The following is a 10,355-nucleotide window of genomic DNA, read 5'->3' on the forward strand; positions in this document are numbered from 1 at the left end:
TGCTGTATCTGTATTTAATGGTGATTTGCTAAATTGTAACTCACTGAAAACACTATTATATACACAGGTGTTTATTCCTTCATTAATAACGTGAGGAATTTTTATTTATTGTTGAGTCTGGAATTAAAGCACTCCGTCATCAAGCCACGAGTGGTCTACCGGGACCATCTGACCACCTTGTCATCCTCTGTGGGGGATGTGGATAGGAGGGGCGTAAGGTCAGCACACCGCTCTCCCGGTCGTAAGATGGTATTCTTGACCGAAGCCGCTGCTATTCGGTCGAGCAGCTCCACAATTGTCATCACATGGCTGAGTGCATCCCGAAAAATGGCAACAGTGCATGGCGGCTTAGATGGTCACCCATCCAAGTGCCGACCACGCCCGACAGCGCTTAACTTCGGTGATCTCACGGGAACCGGTGTGTACACTGCGGCAAGGCCGTTGCCCGAGTCTGGAATTACTGTTTTGAAATAAATTGTGTGTAACTGTAAAAGGCAACCAGTAGCAACAGATTACGGCCCCGTCCACAATCGTAGCCGAATCCTGCCTTCCCTTTACTACAAGGATTCAGGAACCCAAGGAATTTCGCAGTGTGTGAAAGGAGTGGAACACATCAGCGTTTCTGCAAGATAGGTCAGAAGAATGTGTGGTGTAGTATACTACCTATCGTGAGGACCAGTTATACTGAAACAAGTGTCGAGCCATGTGGTTCATCATATTTGTCGCACAGGCAGCCACCAATCCCTCTCCAACGAAACGTTGTAAAGGACAGTTGTTGTCCAAGGAGCGGGTACCAACATGACTTGGAAGATTATTCACAGCATAGTAAAAACACAATTATGAACAGATTTCGAAAAAGTCCGCTGTAATATGAAAGTGAATTGCACAAGAAAAACTACCGATATTCAAATGAGGACAACACGCACTTCTCACAAAAGCCGGTGCTTGCGTGTTTCAGGGATGGACGAAACAATTTACAGGACATGATGATAGTGACCTACTACGTTATGTACAACAAATAGCGCGCGACATAGATTAGAGTGATTTCAAGGGAAGCAGTTAATGGTTGCATAGCTTCAAATATTGCAGCGGGAATGTAAGATAACGAAATTTCAAATAAAGCATAATGGTGACGATGCACGGCCAACTGCGGAACCGGCCCGAAAATTTGAGGATGCGATAAGCAAACTTACCCCATCGTTCAGTAAGGAATTTCTTTTCAATTCCAGCCAGTTGGGATTTGAAGAACAAATGCATAAGAAAGGGACTCTATAAATTAGAGCGCGAACAGGGTTGTATCAACATCCATTAACAAAAATGCCTTAAAGCATTCGTATACAGCTATGACGACTCTTAATGTAGATGGTAAACTAGGGGGAGAGTTATTTATTGTGCTGCGAGAAGTTAGAGGTGCTCTGCCCATACGATTTTCCTCTGTCAGCGTTATCTTGCAAGGGAATTAGGGAATATTTACTTCACACCAAGCAACAGTGGAAACTGTGCGCAAGAGAACTAAAACAATGGTATGAGCATTGCTTTTGGCTAACTACTGGTCAAAATACCTTGCTTTTGCTTGATTGCTGATCGCAGTATAAAAATCGTACTCCTTTAGGGGAAACTAATTCTCCTGAAAGGTGTGTGACTTTGCAATGCATACTACCTAGAAATATTCGACCAATTCAGCCTCTGGATGCTTGTTTCTCCGTGCTTATAACACACATTCTCTCCCTATCTGCATTTACGCCTCAAAGAGTATCTAATGTAACGACAAGTTCCAAGACAGACTGTGACATGCCATCGCATTTCTTCAGTTCTCATGACCCAGTTACACATGTACGATTCTACATGCATTCTGTAAGAGTGGTTACCTAGCTGAACGCCTTGCATGGTTTCTAACTACCAACTCGTGGTTGATGATGCGGACCTTTGTGATCACTGTGGCACGCCGTTTTTCGTTCTGTGTTCGTGGAAATGTTTTGAACATTTCTTGAATCTCGACGATTTCCGTTCTGTGAAGTTTGATCTCTACACTCCCGGACACTTTTCCACTTGTATTCGTTAACACAACATTTTCCAATGTGTCTTACCAAAGATTCAGCTTCTGACCTTGCGCACAAGGCGTTTCTCGTTAGTAACACTCGGGTTGGCCATCTGCAATAAACGCCGTATACATCGAAGATAATACAACTGTACCCATGCTAAATATTACGCTGGGTCTTCCGAAAGTAAATTACATATGTCGTCTCACGGCAAGACCATGGCGTAACAAGAGTGATCCATTTTCAGAGCAGAATATGTACTCCCAGTTTCCCAGTACGGTAAAAAAAGCAAAATAGTGTCCTACTGAAATGGTGCGCTAACTTGCGAAGTGTGCCACAGTTGAAGCACGGGTGACACACTGATTCGTATGTGCAAAACGTCCACATTGCACAGAGATTCATCGTGAAATTATTGAGGTACATGGACCAACTGCAATGTGGCAAACGTCGATAGTGGAATGGTGGCAACAAGTCAGCTAACCCCCCACAAAAGTGGGTAATGATCGGTAATCTGAGATCTAACACCATTCTACGCGATTTCTTTTCTTTTGGCAAGCTGTTAGAACCTCTGGTGGACAGCGGTTTTCCAGCGGTGAGGACGCTCACACGGGGGTTCTCGAAGTCATTTGTGACCAAGGAGCGGATTTCTGTCGCTGAGGAAATGAACGGCTGGTGGAAGGCTCCGACCGCTATCTGGAGAGATCTGTTGATAGTTTTGAAAAATAGTGTTATGTATCTGCGTCGTTTTGAAGTATAGTGTCGTATTGTATAAAAGTTACTTGATCTTCCATAGCAGTATTCAGCTTACGCTTTAAAGTCCCCTTGCAGAATCTATAATTCCCAACTACTCATGTACATTCAAAGCAGACTTGATCAATGTAGCAGTTTTTCCATTGAATGTGTGCATGAATCTTTTCATTCTTTCACAAGCTGCAACATTGTCGCGAATAAAACAGTGATTCGTATATATAATAAGTTTCTTTTAATTTACGTCTATGGTCACAAACTTTTTCTTAACAGATTACCGGTTTCGGTCTATAATGACCATCATCAGATCTGCAGTAAAAAACAACTATATCTTAACTCTTCTTTTTTTATGAATCTGACTTTTGTCGTGTCCTGTTTCATCGCTTTTCATTGCTGTAATGCCTCTTACACGTTATAAGCTCTTTACAGACTTCAACTACTGTATCCCCCTTTATTTTATGCTCTTCACTTAATCATTGAAAACTAATGTGTGCCTACATTAGCGACATCTGGTGAACTTACAACACAAACATCTTGTGGCTACTGAACAGCAGCTTGTTTTGAACAGTAGTGCTACTGACAACATGACTCGTGCATATGATGTTATTTATATATATTTGACGATACTGGTGTTGATTTTGCATTTAACATTTGAAGATGTCACTATGGCTGCAGTACACTAGGACTTTTTTTTTTATAAAACAGGCATGCGTCTTCATACTAAAATCGCACAAACACATATATATCAGTAGTACTTTTCATTATGGTCTATTTATTGATTTTAAGCTGTAGAAAATCTTCGAGTGTATTTATGTTTCTTTTTTCCCATTTTTTGCTGCAGATCTGATGATGGTCATTATAGACCGAAACCGGCAATCTGTTAACAAAACGGTGGGCCGGTGTGGCCGAGCGGTTCTAGGCGCTTCAGTCTGCAACCGCGCGACCGCTGCGGTCGCAGGTTCGAATCCTGCCTCGGGCATGGATGTGTGTGATGTCCTTAGGTTAGTTAGGTTTAAGTAGTTCTAAGTTCTAGGGGACTGATGACCTCAGATGTTAAGTCCCATAGCGCTCAGAGCCATTTGAACCATTTTTGTTAACAAAACGGTTGTGACCATAGACGTAAATTAAAGGAAATTTTTTATTCTTTACTGGGCTGCAGTCCCTTTGTTCTGAAATGAGGCGTTAAAAATTAACGTTTGTGGCAGTTAAATTAACATAAAGTTTTGAATTATGTACAGTGTATCATTGTATCAAATAATCAGTCGTAATTTTGAAATATTTCTATGCTGTTTGCACTGAAACGGCTTGTCTCGACTAGTATTTGCATTGTTGTGACCAAGTCAGTGATAAACACTATTGGCGTGGTATTATGTTTTCTATACACTTCAGCTGCAGTGTGCCATCACTCAGATGTGTCAAGCAGGTGTGTTGCTATTTTTTTCTTTTTATTTATTTTTAATTCGACATGCATCATTTCATTGTTTGTAATACTACATGTATGCATTATGTGTGTGTGTGTGTGTGTGTGTGTGTGTGTGTGTGTGTGTGTGTGTGTGTGTGTGTATGTATGTGTGTGTGTCTGTGTGTGTGAGTGAAGTCTAACGTTAGTGTTGTAAGATGATGATGATGATGATGATGATGATGATGATGATGCGATAAGGGGGACCATATGCCGGCGCGCAGCCTACTGCTCGCCAGTAGCACCAAGGGAGAAGCCAAGCTTAACGTCCCCAACCGACGGACGGATCACCATCAACCCCTCACTTCAGGGGACACTGCAGAGAGGTTTGATATTTAAACCGGGACATTGGAACAATGTCTGGTGATCAGCAACTTTACGCCACTACCTCTCCTCCCCTTCTGACCAAATACTGGCAATGGTGGTGGACTTTTGTTCTGGGTTGGCATTACATGTGGCCACTGTAGATCTCTCGTGATTGCCGATGCAGTCTCACTCTTCTGCATTACGTGGGCGAGATCTACTAACAATAATGGAGTTGTGTCCCAAAAATTTTGCTTATCCTGCTCTTCTGATGAACATGTTACTTCAGCAAGTTATAATTACAGAGCGGAGTGGCTTGCCTGTTCCCCAGACATGAATCCAATGGAATATGTTTGGGATGATTCTTTATTTCAAGTTTCTGCTACCAGTCACTATTTATCTTGTGCTTAATGTAACGTAATGCAACGCGTTTCGAACATGTTCTGTTCATATTCAGGCGTTTATACGTTTATGCATACATACATACATACATAGAGAAATGTGACTTAAAAATAAACAGTATCAAATTATATTAATCTAGAACACTTTGTCCATTGTTTTTTACTGTAGCTGCTGGTGAGGCATTTGGGGGGAAGGAGGGGGGCAGTGTACGGCTAGAAATCCAAATCAGTGATGTCTTCTGCTGGCTTTCTTCTTTGTGGTTGACTATGTGCATCACAGCCTGTACAGGATGCAGATAGATTTTCATCAGTTATGTGTTACGAAAATAGTGTTAAAGGCTTTTTTATGACAGTTGATCACTTACGATTTCATCATCTTGCTGCTTCACTTGCATCACTGGTGTAATTACACTATTGCACATTATATAATATATTTGACCGCTAAAGGCCAAGGTCCCGAATTCGAGTCTCGGTCCGGCACACAGTTTTAATCTTCCAAGAAGTCTCAAGGCGAACAGTACTTTAGGAGCAACAGTGCTGCTAGAAACGTCTTTTTTATGCTTACTGTCCATGTTTTGTGGTTCTACAATCTTCGGCAATGTAATTTGTTTGCCGGCCGCGGTGGTGTAGCGGTTCTAGGCGCTCAGTCCGGAACCGCGCGACTGCTACGGTCGCAGGTTCGAATCCTGCCTCGGGCATGGATGTGTGTGATGTCCTTAGGTTAGTTAGGTTTAAGTAGTTCTATGTTCTAGGGGACTGATGACCACAGATGTTAAGTCCCATAGTGCTCAGAGCCATTTGAACCACCATTTGTAATTTGTTTACGGAAGTTTTTACTGATCAGTATCTCTGTGCCCGCTTTTCAGTTCTGGCTGACATAATCATTCCACAATTTAGTCAGTATCCTTTTGAATTATGGTGACCTTTTAATCCTTTGCCTCTTCTTTTATAACTTAAGTTGTCCACGCTATGTTAAGCAAGCAAGAGTAGCTTAGAACTTCTCCATGTTCATTCACAGGAAGGTTTGCAACTAAAATTATCACCCAGAGTGTGCCGTGTTCGTAATGAAAATTCTTAATTTGGTACATGGAATGAATTCGAGTCCCTCCCGCCCCAGTCTCACATTTTGGTCCTCAGTGTGTTTCGCTACTAGAAAAACAATAACCATATCTCATATTGCGTGTAATGGTTAGCAGTTTTCTTCTACATAAGCAATCTGTTGTGGATTGGCAAGACAGCCAACCCACTAGGAGGGAGCCGAAAGGCACGCGTTTAAACTCACTCAGGCTGGCGTGAGGTCTGGAACAGGACAAGGAATTTATAGTAGCAAAGAACTTACGTATCTTCTGGAATACTTAACTTTAATCCATTATTGGTGAACATCGGTCTTGGCGGTACATGTTTTACAGCATCCATAGTAACTGGTAATGGCGCCTTGCTAGGTCGTAGCAAATGATGTAGCTGAAGGCTATGCTAACTAACGTCTCGGCAAATGAGAGCGTATTTTGTCAGTGAACCATCGCTAGCAAAGTCGGCTGTACAACTGGGGCAAGTGCTAGGAAGTGTCTCTAGACCTGCCGTGTGGCGGCGCTCGGTCTGCAATCACTGATAGTGGCGACACGCGGGTCCGACGTATACTAACAGACCGTGGCCGATTTAAAGGCTACCACCTAGCAAGTGTGGTGTCTGGCGGTGACACCACACAACCCTTGTACTAATGCATAATAACAAGAGTTGCACGAAAGATCTTCTAAGGTGTCAAAAATTTACTATATTTCACTTGACGTTGTATTGCAAAAGCATGAATGCAGCAGTCCAAATAGAAGTAGGTTTTAGTTGTAGCTTTCATCGTGGTGAATGGATTTACGTCTGAAAATAGAATCGGCAGGAGCTGCAACGAGACTGAACACTGGCAGATATTTAATTTTTGTGTGGCTCAATGAACATATGCCAGTCTTTAACTGGACGCTACTTCGGCGATTTGCATGTCCTCGATCTAGCCCATGAGCCTAACTGGGGAAAGGGAACCTACCGTTAATGTGGAATCCAAACCATGTGTCATTCCTGGAGACTCCTCATGTCGTTGTGAGCCGGAGGTCCCACGATCTCCAGGCTTTCGGGCACACCCTTTACCGCCAGACCAAGCGCTTATAGCCATGAATTTCACAGATTAGTAAAACCATCCAAAGTATCTAATGTGGTCATCGTGAGAAGGCCTCGTTGATTCCATACTATTTTCGTCTTCTTCTTCCTCGACGTGCGTCGCATCTTGACCGGGTACAATGGTTACTTATCCTTTTTTCCTGTGATCAGATGACCGTTTTGTAACCCCAGTCGTCTGCTTTGCTCGACGAGGAAACTCGAGAGCACAAATGTCATTTGACAATGTGGAATTTCATTTGAACTGTTTTTCTCCATTAGGCCGTAGTAGGGAAACTATGAATTACTGTTTGAGATGGGTGTAGAAAACCGATTAAACACTACACTTTTCACAGCCAGTGTACTACACAACAGATCTTTAGAGAAGCCCAGAATCCTCAGGGCCAGTAAACTAGTGCACTGTGCTTTAACCTACACGACCAGCACGTTTGTTTCTACACATCAAAAGCCACTACTCTCGCACTTTGATGCAAGAAAGGAAGTAAATCCCCTCACACAGTATAGGAATTACCAACAACTTGGTGCCCACAGTCTGCCAGTAGAAGGCGATAACAGAGTGACAATGTAGAAACGTGTAACTGCACCATTCATTTTACATACTGGAGAGCGGCAGACCTATTACGTTTATTCTGCGAGATTTTTCTCCCTTGGATGTTGAATAAAACGGACATTTTTCTTCGTTAATAGTCAACATCGTATATCCAGAACTAGCTTTGCGACCCGCGTACCGGAAAGAGGTGCACGCGGTCCTCTATTTGCAACGATAACAATTGATGCCGTCTGGTTGAGAAGAATGGAGAGCTCAGAACAGTGTTCCACAGAGCTGTAACCCTCACTGACATAGGCAGTCTCAACGAGGAACTCGATCATTTGGAGAACAGGTATGCAGAATGAACAGATTAGGCGATTACTACGCCCGACATCGAGAGTACTGCTGGAGAAAAGATGAGAGGAACGTGAAACGATCGCACCTACTGTGTACCTTCTGTATAGCGGAGCATTGTCTAATAAAGCTCAGTCGGATAACAAAGAGAGGGCTGACTGAAATCACTTTCTGCCCTCCAACAAAGACAGGCCACTAACTTGTTAGTGAGAAGGAAAATACAGGAATACTCACCGTTGCGGCCGGGAAAATGTCCTGCAAGAACGGGAGCAACGACGACTGGAGAGAAGCGTTCAACGTGAGAGAAGTGCAACGTCTATGCAAACTGTTGTACATTTTAATGCTGGGGCATCAACAAGTATCAGTGTGCGAACCATTATCTATAACGGATTTCGAAGCCGAAGGGCCACTCGTGTGCCCATAATGAATGCACGACAGAAAGCTTTACGCTTTTCCTAGGTCCGTCAACAACGACATGGGACTGTTGGTGACTGGATACATGTCGGCTGGTCAGACGAGTATCGTTTCAAATCGTATCGAGCGGATGGAGACAACTTCATGAATCCATGGACCCTGCATGTCAGCAGGGGACTGTTCAAGCTGATTGAGGCTCTGTAATGGGGACGTATACAGTTGCAGTGATATGGGGCCCCTGATACGTCGAGATGCGACTCTGACAGATGGCACGTACGTAAGCATCCTGTCTGATCACCTGCATCCGTTCACGTCCATTATGTGTACCCATCGACTTGGAAAATTCCAGCAGGAGAATGCCACAATCCTCACGTCCAGAACTGCGGCAGAGTGGCTGCAGGAACACTCTTCTGAGTTTAAACACTTCGGCTGGCCGCCAAACTCCCCGGACATGAACATTATTCAGCATTTGTGGGATGCCTTGCTACGTGCTGTTCAGAAGAGATCTCCAGTCCCTCGTACGGTTACGGATTTGTGGACAGTCCTGCAGGATTCTTGGTGTCTGTTCCCTCCAGCACTACTTCAGACATTAGTCAAGTCCATACAACGTCGTGTTGCCGCATTTATACGTGCTCTAGGGGTCCCTACACAATATAACGCAGGTGTACCAGTTTCTTTCGCTGTTCAGTGTATATAGAACGTGCGATCCGCACTACTGTATTTTGCTGTCGAAAACATCAGCGACAAATTTCACTAGGACCGAACTAATTCACAGTTGCAGAATATTGTCGTTGAACAGCTGCAAGGCATGAACTAGAATCAACCTCAAATTATTTTGTCATTGTCATAAAAGTAAAAGTTTCATGAACAGTGCCCATGATTACAGTATTGGCGAGGAGTGAGTACGTTCTCTTATTAATTACAAGTTATGTTGAGTGTCCCCGAAACCAAAACGAATGGACTTCAGATCTCGGTAGATCTTACTGCGCAATCGACGAGTCCTTTTTCTTATATTTCTCATTTTTTAAGAAACTATAATTATGATCTGAACATACACACTTAATTCAACATAAAAATATTTCGATTGAACTCTTGAGAACCCTTGCAGTTTCCATCTTCACAATCGCTGTCCATTGGTGGTGCGCGCAGCTGGACCTTCATTGTGGCTCCTTTCTAGAGGGATGGCTGGCTCTTCCTTCTGCTGCAGCTTTCTCCCTTGCCTCTTGTTAACGCACTGAGTTACTGCATCCTGATATTCATTCGAGTTCCATGTTGCTCTTAAACGCTTTTGGTGGTCTGGTATTGACATTCACCTCAGTATTTTTAATCTTTGTGCGTAACGCAATGATTAGAAAATTCTTACAGATTTATTTGCAAATCTCGGTTTTCCAATTTTTCATGTTGTTCGACTAGGTAAGGAGGAGGGAGGAGATTGGTGTGTAACGTCCCGTCGACAGCTAGATCATTAGAGACCGAGCATAAGCTCGGACTAGAGAAGGATGGAGAAGGAAAGCGACCGAAGGAACCATCCCGGCATTAGCCTTAGCGATTTTGGGGAGTCATTAAAAGGCTGAATCACAATGGCTGGAATCGAATTTGCGCTGTCGTCCTCCCGAATGCGAGTCCAGTGTCCTAACTACTACTCTACCATTCTCGGTTCGCATAGGTATCATACAAAGTGTGTCACAAGTAGAGAATATAGCTCGCTGTGTGGGTGACTGTCCATGTGGTGGCTGATCTCTTGCATCCAGGGAATGGCTTGATACCTGGTGACGTGGTTGTGCCCGCGCCAGAACTATCCGCTTCTCTTGTTCAGGCTGAATATTTCTTTGCTAATTTGCCAAATGGAGGCGACCGAATGCAAAATTTCGTGTACTGCAGGGTGTGTAGTTCACTACAGGTGTCATAGGAATTTGAATCAGGTGAATAACTGCCAGGTTTTTAGGTGC

The 10,355-nt window shown here is 43.4% G+C and overlaps 1 pseudogene; it reads right to left on the reverse strand.

The window, feature by feature from the left end:
• Nucleotides 1–328: 328 nt before the first annotated feature.
• LOC124709275 lies at nt 329–446 on the reverse strand (annotated as a pseudogene).
• Between the last annotated feature and the right edge of the window lie 9,909 nt (nt 447–10,355).

This window comes from Schistocerca piceifrons, chromosome 7, assembly GCF_021461385.2.
Source record: "Schistocerca piceifrons isolate TAMUIC-IGC-003096 chromosome 7, iqSchPice1.1, whole genome shotgun sequence".
In the NCBI taxonomy this organism is placed as follows: Eukaryota; Metazoa; Arthropoda; class Insecta; order Orthoptera; family Acrididae; genus Schistocerca; species Schistocerca piceifrons.